Consider the following 11,083-nt stretch of genomic DNA (forward strand, 5'->3'; position numbering starts at 1 on the left):
CATTAGGAGAAATACCTAATGCATCCAGGGCTTAAAACCTAGATGATGGGTTGATAGGTGCAGCAAACCACCACGGCACATGTATACCTGCTCATTGCACATATGTCTCAGAACTTAAAGTAAAATAAAAAAGAAAACAACCAGACCATAAGTCTACACATTCCACGTGCAGCTACCACACTTTTATCCTTTCTTGTTGAACTTCTCAGCACATTGTTCTCAAGCATCACTCACTGTAGTATCACGAGTGCATGCTTTATCATCAAATCTAATGTCCCCGTCTCTTTTTTGTCCTTGCTGAAGCAATGGACATTCATGTATACATTCTACCTTTCAGAAATTATTTCCATGTGTTTTGGGGGAACTTGGTGGCAATGAATATCAGAGGAAACTTATCAGGTTGAGAATTATGCTGCCAGGGATGCTGGGTTCTATTTCTAGCCCTGTCACTTATTAAATATATGACTTTGAGAAAGAGATTTAAACTCTCTAAGACTTAATTTTCTCACCTACAAAGTGAAGCAACTTCTTGGTGGTGTAATATACATAAGGTGCCTAGCACAGGGCCTGGCATAGAGTGAACATTAAATAAATAAAACCTATTATTATTACATGGTTCAACAGGCAACTTTAAAAAGAAGCAGTATTGTGTATAATCACAAGAAATCCTGAAATCATTATTATCTGGCATGAGAGGAATGAAAATAAGCCCTCCTAAGACCGTCAAAACCCATTTATTCAACCATTTTGCTTTATTGTCTTTCTGTATTTGAACTCTGGGTTGAGCACAACTTGCTCTCAAAATAATGACTTAAACTAGTGAAGGCCAAAAAGCCAAATTTTCCCCAGGCTATAATTGTGATAAATTTAAAATGTGTTCTAAGAGAGTGATACATTGACCCAAATTCACTAAAGTAGATCTAATTATGTTGTTGTTTATTACTATGACAAGTGTTTTGACCACAGGATTGATGTTAGATTCAAAGAGAGGTTTTGTTAACTTGCTGTTAAGTTTTAAAGTATGTGGGCTGTGTTTTGAACGAAACATGAAGCTCTAATAATAGCAGGATCATTTTTTAAAGACCCAAGAAATACATGGGTAGACAATCATTTTTATTTAAAAGTATCTTATAATTAGATAAAAATGTGAGTTATATTTTTCTTACTGAAAAAAAGACAGGGTTAGCTGTTCAGAGGCTGAGATAAGCATTATACCTACAGGCTTCCAGGAAACCTACGAGAATGGCACATGGCCTCCAGAAAGCAGATGGTGGAATGCTAGTGCATACAAAACATGGTAGGGATTCAAGGAGAGAAAATAAAACGATGCCAGCACTCAAAAACCACCTCATTAATGGCTTCCTTGGATTCTTTACTACTTTAAATACAAGGGAAACATCTATCAGGGGTTTTCCCCCAAATTAAAAAACAAAATTACATATTATTTCAATATATTTGCTTTAGGCTCTTATAAGATAGGAGGGGAAAGAGGTGGATGGGTCATGTTGCTAGCCACAAAGACACGAGGCATGTACTAAAAGGCACCAGTATACAGAGAGGCACATTTCTTAAGATGCCACTTGCTCTCCCAAGTGGCCAAGTTGATGCTGGCTGCAGCATATACATTATTGTTGGTCATCAGCCCATCTGGTCCTGGTAACATGGACAAGGAGGATTTGGGTGACACATCCTTAAATCTAGACCTGAGCCTTTCATTCAAATTTATTAAGTGTGAAAAAACCCCACCTAATTTTAAATGGTCACATTTATCCAGCTTTCACAACTCTTCTATTTTTCCCCTTGTGATTTCTTTGCTCCTCCAAGGTCTTGCTTTCAACTACAAATAATAGATAATGTTTTTCAAGGTGAGATCTAATAATCAATGACATCACACTCCACATGAGGGGTGACTACTCAGGCACATTCCTGGGCCTCACCCTAGACCTAGTGATCCAGTTAAGCTTCCTCTCCAATTTGAGAGCTATCGGGTTTTTAGAAAAACATTTCTTTTTCTTTTTTTTTTTTTGAGACAGAGTCTTGCTCTGTCACCAGGCTGGAGCACAGTGGCGCAGTCTTGGCTCACTGCAACCTCCAATTCCTGGGTTCAAGCGATTCTTCCACCTCAGCCTCACGAGTAGCTGGGACCAGAGGCATGTGTCAAACTCCTGACTACTTTTTGTATTTTTAGTAGAGACGGGGTTTCATCATATTGGCCAGAATGATCTCGATCTCTTGACCTCATGATCCACCCGCCTCAGCCTCCCAAAGAAAAGCATTTCTTAAAGACTTGAAATCTCTTTTAAAATCCTTAGGACAGCATGACCTATGTCTTGTTTATTTTTAATCCCTCAAACTGCTGAGCAATGTTGCTGGCATAAAAAAGGTAACCAGTAAAGATCTGTTAAGTAAAACAAATGAACAGCAGTTGAATTTCAGGCACCAGCATTAATCAGGTGATCCTCCCTGTGTTCCACAAATACTCTCCAGCCAATCTTTCTACTAAGCAGTATTAGGGACATTGGGGAATACACTGCTACTTTATAGTAGCTTCAGGGTCTCAGTTAGGTAACGACTATGAGGCGGTAGTTTCTTTTATCTTGCAACACAAAACAGCACAGTAACTTCCCTAAGCAGAGGCTATAGAAAGGAAGAGAGCTGCTTACAAGGGGAAAAATATTCAATTCTAGATTTGAACAGTGGATTGGGGAGTTCTTATTTGATCTCAGAGGAATTAGTAGAATACTTAGTTGTACATTTCTGTCAACTGCTGCTTCCTATGGGAGGATTTCTGTATAACCTACATTTTATAATTTTCATCTAAAGAATTTTGTCGATTACTTTTAGCTTCGAGGCATATGCAGTTTTAAACATCCAGGATAGTATTACCTAATGGGAAATTGTTTCAATGTGCGACTGATTTACCAATAGGAATGCCAGTATAAACCCAATGACCAATTTTATATGTGTGTAGCACCTTACAGAGTTTTCAAGCATGCTCATAAATAGACAGGAGAGGCACCATTGTAAGGTAGACTCACTAAAGAGTAGCCAGTGCAGGGAGACAACTGATCCGTCTTTTTCCCTTTTATCCATTCAATTCCCCCTTTTTCCCCAGCTATCCCCTTAGTTACTCTCAGAAGTTTACTTGGTGGTGTGACCAATTCTCCTTGCTCATGTTACCGGGATCAGATCAACAGTCCTACGTAGGGAATGTGTTGCTTCCTGTGCCGAAACAGGCCTACTAGGTACTACGATTCCCTTTTTTATGGCAGGCAATGCAAGACATAATAATTTGTCTCTTACATTAGAAGGATGTAACGGCACACACTGACTACTGAAGCCCTAAAAACTTACCGTTGTGACGAGCCCCAGGATCTTCATGAGGTTTGTTTTCTGCTCTCTCCAGAGCACTTGTAACTTACCAAGGCCTCCGGCATACCAGCCGCCTCTTACTCATCTTGCTAGATCAGCATGATGGCATTGATTTGATGAATCAATATGGCATTCCGTGAGATGTCCAGGTTCCTAATCTATTCAGACTCTATCAGGACAGAAAATACGAGAAAAACTGTGAACATATATTGCTGTCTATTCCATGTGTATGCAAACTATTTCTGATCCTCTTTCCTAAGTAAGATAGAAAAAAAAGCACATTTGTCCAATAACTGCATGCTTATGAAATACCTGAAGCCATAGGTGCTCTAGCCAAGGTGCTACCTTTGGTATGACAGATACCTACCAACATATCTACCCATTTACCAGAATCTGTAATCACAGGCATTTTCCCTGATCATTATCAAAGACAATGGTAATCTTTGCTAATCATTTCTGTGTTGCATTAGATCCCTATGTTCTCTTCAAGAACATAATTCCAGCAATTCCTCTCCTTTGTCCTATATCAAATTTCTTTCTCTTCATTATTATTGTCATTAATACATATAATATAGACATATGCCCTTATTTCTTTATTACAATAAAACCTTTTGACCTGACTTCCTTTTTCAGCTACGGAGTCATTTCGCTTTTCCCTTTTGCAATAAAACTCACAGATCTGCTAAACTCCATTTCTCTCCTACAGTTCTTTTTTAAACACATTCCAAACTTTTACCACCACCAATCTACCAAAGCTTCTCTTTTCAACTTGACCAATATCCAAATGAGATCCAAAGGTCATCTTTTAGTGTTCATCTTAAACTGACCTAATGAAACATCTAAAGCACGTGATCACTCTCTCTTTCTTAATACATTTTATTCATCAATGTTTTTGTGTCCTTTCTTGGTATCTATTGCTAGTTCTCTTCCTCCTCCATGGTGTTTGGGCTTTCTCTTTTCCGCATACACACTTTCACTCTGTCATTCAGTGTAACCATTTCATGGCTTAAGTGCTGTCTATGTGCTGACAATCTCACAACTTATGTCTCCAGGTCAGGCCTCTCTCCCTTACATTCCAGACTTGTGTATCTTCCTTTCTACAAAATACATCTAAAGCAATAACTAATATTCATCTAAAACTCAGTAAGTTTAAAATTAACTTCTGATCTCACCTGCACCTTCCCACATCTCAATAAATAGCAACTCCTTCTTTTGGGACAAAGGCTTGGTATCCTCTTGACTCCTTCCTTTTACTCATAACCTACATCCTTTCTGCCAGGAAATCCTGATGACTTTGCTTCAAAATATATTCAGAATCCAACCATCCCTTCTACCATCTTCCTAGTTTTATCCATTATCATCTCTCAACAAGATTCCTCAAATAGACTTCTCACTGGTTTTGCTGTGTAACTCTTGCTTCCTTCAGGCCATTTCTTTTTTACAAGATAGGGTCTCATTCTGTTTCCCAGGCTGGAGTGCAGTGGTGCAATAATGGCTCACTTTAGCCCATCCTTAATACATCAGCCAGATAAATGATAACATTCCTCTGCTCCAAACCTTGCTAAGCTCTCTAGTCTCCAAAAGATAAATGCAAAATTCCTCAAGAGTTTACAGAACCTTAGATGATGTGGTCCCCGTTACTTCTCTAGCACACTACCTTTCTCATCCATTCTTCCCCAAATCTCCTAGCTATTCTGGAGTATTTTAGGTAGGATCCCATCACAAGATCCCATATACACACATACACATATGTGATATGTGTGTATATATACACACATACACATATGTGATATGTGTGTATATATACACATTATTTATATGCATATATATGATATATGTACATATATTAATATATACATACACATATGTGTGTATGTATATATATACACACACGTATATGCATATATATGATATAAACCATATGCACATATATGATATATATAATATATATATCATATATATGCATATATGTGTGTATATATACACACATATATAATGTATGTGTATGTACATATATGTACATACATTAATATATACAAGCACATTATATATGTGTGTATATACACACGTATATATGCATATATATGATATATAGATGATATGATATATATATCATATATATGCATACACATATGTGTATATATACACACATATGTGTATGTATATATTAATGTATGTACATGCACATGCATTATATACATATATGTTTATATATACATATACACACATATATGTGTGTATGTATATATATGTCAGGTCTATTGACTATGATGGGACTATTCTTCCTTCAAATTTTGCAAGTATTTGCTCATATATCCTTTCTCAATTAAAGCTATTCTAATAACTCTATTTAAATTGAAACTGTCTTTTCTCATGACACCTGAAATCCTAGTCTCCATTAATCTGCTTTGGTTTTTCATTTTCCCTTAGCACTTACATTGTTTTACATATGATGGAAATCATTTATATATTACATATATTATTTTAGCTGGTTAGAATGTAAGTTCCATTTCCTCAGTGATACCCAAACTCTTAGGACATTATTGACATAAGAAGGCCTCAAAAAATATTTGATGAATGAATAAAGGGACTTTATTAATATTACAAAACAAGACTTGAATACGTATATTGTATCACAAAAGGATAGACTATCTTAATATCAATTCTCTACAAATTTGCAAAAATTCAATCCCAAATAATTTTTTATCTTAAATTATAAAACTCAAAATTAAATCCGGACTATGCCAAAGAATTATAAACAAGAAGAATAAGATTGGTATTGATATTGCCACAGGTCTGGATAAACAGATCAATGGAATCAAATAAATAAGATATACTATGTAGCAACTTTGAACATTACAGCTATGGCCTTGTAGATCACTAGTAAAATAAATGAAAATGAGAAATTTACATCATATGAGAAGTATAATTATATTCCCATTTCACAAAAATTAATTCTAAGTTGCTTACAGGACTAAATATGAAACTAAAATCTTAAAGCATTTAGAATAACCATAGGAGACTATTTTTATGATGTGGTGTAGAAAAACATTTCTTAACCAAGACTTCAAAGAGACAAATCACAAAAGAAAAGATTAATAAATGTGACTCCATTAAGACAAAACACATATAAACAAAGTCTTAGCTACTTAGAGACAATATTGGCAAAATATTTAATGGCTAAAAGATTAATATTTATCATATATGCATTTTAAAAGTTCACAAATCTCTAAGAAAAAGAGAAACTCCACAAACAAAAACATAAGCATGGATTTCACAGAATAAATGACCCATATAAATGTGGAAAGATTAAAACTACAATAACAAAATATTTACAGCCATCTGAGAAATAAATATTAATAAGGCTGACTATATTAGAAGAATGCACTAGTATAAATTGGTACGATTTTAGATAACAATCTGAAATATCTAATGAGAGTAAAATATATATACCTTAGGACTTTGCAACACCTTTAGGCAAATGCCCTTGAGAAATATTACCTCTGTGCTCAAGGAAATATGCAAAGCCATACCCTGTGGAATTTCTACAAATAGCAGTTAATGACCAGACAGAAACTCATATTTGAAGAAGATAAATTCACAGTTTGATATATTTAAGCTGAGTCATTTTGAAACATGATGAAAAATGTGGTTGATAGTTGGAGTAGATTTTTTGCAATAAAGGGAACCAAGGAATTGTAAAATCAGGATGTTAGAAGCATCCTTAGTGAGGCTACAGGCAAAAGATGAAATGGGGATAAAGGCTACAACCTAATTATTTGAATTATTGAGAAATATAGAGAGTTTCTCTCTGGAAAGAAAAATATTAAAGAGGATCATAAAAGGAGGAGACTTGTACTTCAACAGAGAAAACTGGGATTACAGGCCAGAGCCACCTTGTCAAGGTTCGAGACCACCCTGACCAACAAAGTGAAACCCCATCTCTACTAAAAATACAAAAATTAGACAGGCGTGGTGGCAGGCACCTGTAGTCCCAGACACTCAGGAGGCTGAGACAGGAGAATTGCTTGAACCCAAGAGGCGGAGGTTGCAGTGAGCCGAGATCGTATCACTGCACTCCAGCCTGAGCGACAGAGTTAGAATACGCCCCCTGCCAAAAAAAAAAGAAATCTAATTTAGTTACCAAAACAATAATGGAAATTGTCCTGTGAGTCGGGAGATGAGAGAAGACTATCAATAGACAGATCTCAAAGAAATAAGTCTAATTTCTGCATTAAGTTAGACTTATCTTTTGTCATCTCATGATAAGTCTAATTTAATGCAGAAAGAATAGCAATTTGCATGCCACTTATATGCAATTCTCCATTTATTCCATATTTCTTTATTTTCAGTTATAAAGATAAAGATTTTATGATGTTACAAAACATCTAGAATTATATTTCTAATCTTTTCCAATCATTTGATTAGAAATCTTGATGTGATCAAGAGTAATTACCAAAGCAAACACCAGGCTTAGCAGTCAGGCAGCTGTACAGCCTCTTCCTCTCTTGCATATGACATTCTGAATAGGAAGGTGATATAGATATGTGTCCCCTTTAAATCTCATATTGAAATGTAATCCCCCGTGGTGTTGGAGGTGGGGCGTGATGGGAGGCAACTCTTGGATCATGGAGGTGAATTTCTCATGATTTGGTTCCATCCCCTTGGTGCTGTCCTCGTGAGAGTGAGTGAGCTTGTGAGATCTGGTTGAGTGAAGGTGTGTGAAGCATTCCCTCCCACTCTCTCCCTCTTGCTCCTGACTTGGCCATGCACATGCCTGATTCTACTTTGCTTTCTGCCATGAGTGAAATCTCCCCGAGGCCTTCACAGAAGCTGAGTAGATGCTGGTGCCATGCTTCCTGTACAGCCTGTGGAATCGTGAGCCTATTAAACCTCTTTTCTTTCTAAATTACCCAGCCTCGAGTATTTCTTTATAGCAACACAAGAATGGACTAACATAGAAGGCATAACTTTGTTGATCACTTTTGGTTGAATTTGAAGGTGCCGTAAAGTAAACTAAAGCCCGTGTAAAGCAGAAATAACCAACATTCATTTTTTTCTCTTTTAATTTGCTATCCTTATTGGATATCAGATTTAAGATAAATATTTTAAAAACCAATTTAGTCTGGAATCCTGGAAAAGAAAGAAAAAAGGAAGATAGAAAGAAAAGAAGGGAGATAAGAAAGAAATATGGGGTTCAGTAAGTCTATTAAATTGGGTTATAGACTGTATTACCACTTGAAAGGGATTCAGCCTTTTAAACAAAGCCATGATAAAACAGAAAAGTTAATTACCAATGGGCCACATTAAGAACAGGAAAAAAATACATCAAGTAGACAGGCAAGGAAGGGTTGATTTGTAAGAACCTCTTCTGGTATTCTACTCTCCACCCAGGCCCCTTGTCCTCTAAACCATCATATACTAAAAAAGAACCTCTCCTGTTTTTTTTCCTCATCCACTATTCCTAACCTGGAATCTTATTTAATGAAAGGTTAAATATAGACTTAAAATTAAAATGTATTTATTTAAATATATTGATTATTAAAAATCGTATTAAAACTTCTTGAGATATTCTCAATAGTTGGTTTAATTTTTGAAAAGTTCAAAAGCACTCTATTTTTGAGCTTCAGTGTTTAATAGTCAACAATTGGGGCATAGACCCGTCATCACCTTATCTGGGATCTGCCTCTCTGCTCCATACACGTGTGTGGAAGTCAGAGCAAGCCACATCCTCTCCTCTGGCCACAGTTAATTCAGATGAGGGTGGTTAATTCATTCAAGCAGAGTCAGAATCCCTCTCCCAGAATTTGGAATTGGGACTGAGAGAGCAACTCAATTCCTTTTCAGGAAAAAATTTAGCAGTGTCTTGTTTGAGAATCTGAGAAGCAGAGTGAGTCAATGGATGACAAGAAAGGACAAAGCATATGTGAAGGGAGGAACAGAAAGACTCAGAGAAGAATAGAGAGTAAAGATAAGGAGAGGAGCCTGACAAAGTATCCTTGGTTTCGAGGGCTTAGATGCATTTCCACTGTAGAGTTTCATGAAATCATTTGGTCTTTTTATAGTAAGTTATTTCTCCTTAAGTTGGTTTATGGGATTTCTGTTATTAGAAAACAAGAGTCCTAGCTATTATAACCACTTTCTAATCATTACTGATCATGGAATTATTCCTATGCCTACTTAGGTTTTTCAAATTATAAACTCCTTCAGAATAAAATCTAGTTTATAATCATGTTAGTGAGCCTGCCTCATCAACCGTCTCTCTGGGCTTCACCTCGAAGTATTATTCTACAATATAATGATTGAACCACTAGGTCTAGTGAATAGATGGATTTATTAAGTGATAGAGGCTTCAATTTGTAGAGACTTGTAAGTGCAAAACGTTCTCTTTTTCTCTTCTGCTTTTGCCCCCATCCTTTTTATTTGACCATTTAAGATGAATTTTTTAATACCAAGGCCATGACTGATACAACAGCTACTGCTCTCAGGTGTAAAAAGAATACCATGGTACAAATGACAATTACTTTCAGAGTAATCTAAGCCTATGTCTACTGAACCAGTTTTCCACAAATGAAATATGTTTAGTTGTACGCTCCAGTTCTTGATTATTTGGGAAAAAATAGCACAGAGCCCTGAGGCCAGCTGCCTTGAGTTATGTCCTAAATATGCCTGTAAAAGGTTTTTGTTTGTTTTTTAGTGGTATGAACACATTGATTAACATGAACACATTGATTAACATATTAGTTATTGCCTTTCTTATATGTAAAAGAAGAAAGTTGAATTACTACATGATCTCTAAGATGCCGTCCAAGTTTTAACATTCTTTGACTCAATTCTTTGTAGAAGGATTGATATTATAAACTATCAACAGCCATTATAACATTTGTGTTGAATTTCAACAGATGGGACAACCACAGCAAGGCACCAATTGCTGTTAATTGCAACTAAATAGGACATATGTATATATATGAAGAGTTGTTTCCTCTCTACAGATGAACTGCTTTTTTTTGACTTTTTAAATATGTTTTACCCAGCATGTAACTGTATTCTTAATTAATATGTCCTTTTTCAGAGATTTTCTTTAGAAATTTTTTTCAGGAATGGATTTTAATCCTAATAAATGAAGTAGGAATAGTTTAAAAATTTCTAAGTTATTTTATATGTCAAATCATACTTTTTCATAACAACCACAATCTTAAAAGAAATTTCATTAACATTTTATTTATTTACATTTTTACTTTTTTAGAGACACGATCTTGCTCTGTCACCTAAGCTGAATATTTTAAATGTCTCTAAGGAACAGGAGTAAAACAAGTTGCATCCTAAACCTTCATGAGCTTACTGCATTGAGAAAGTTTCCAAGCCCTGGAACAGGAAGAGGAACCCAGATGGAGCATAGCGGTCTCCCTACATTGAGGAGACAGAGTTGAAAGTACAGGAAACTGAGGCAACAGGAGTTTTAGGGAAGAATACTGGAGGGGAGACAGTCACACAAAAATAGAATCCTGGATGTCTGCAGAGCAGCTCTCTCCACTAGAAGTCTTCAGCTGATTATTGATCTGAAGATACATACTTGAGGTCAGGTAAACAACCACCTGAAAGAATTAGCGAGAACAGTTCCCATAGCTCATGTACCCGTAACTAACTATTGCTGGTATTCTCATCAGCCAGAGTGGTAAAAACCTTGCAATACACAGAGTTAAGTAAAGTA

Source organism: Aotus nancymaae, unplaced genomic scaffold (assembly GCF_030222135.1).
Source record: "Aotus nancymaae isolate 86718 unplaced genomic scaffold, 86718_ANA_hifiasm-v0.15.2.pri h1tg000039l, whole genome shotgun sequence".
Lineage (NCBI taxonomy): Eukaryota > Metazoa > Chordata > Mammalia > Primates > Aotidae > Aotus > Aotus nancymaae.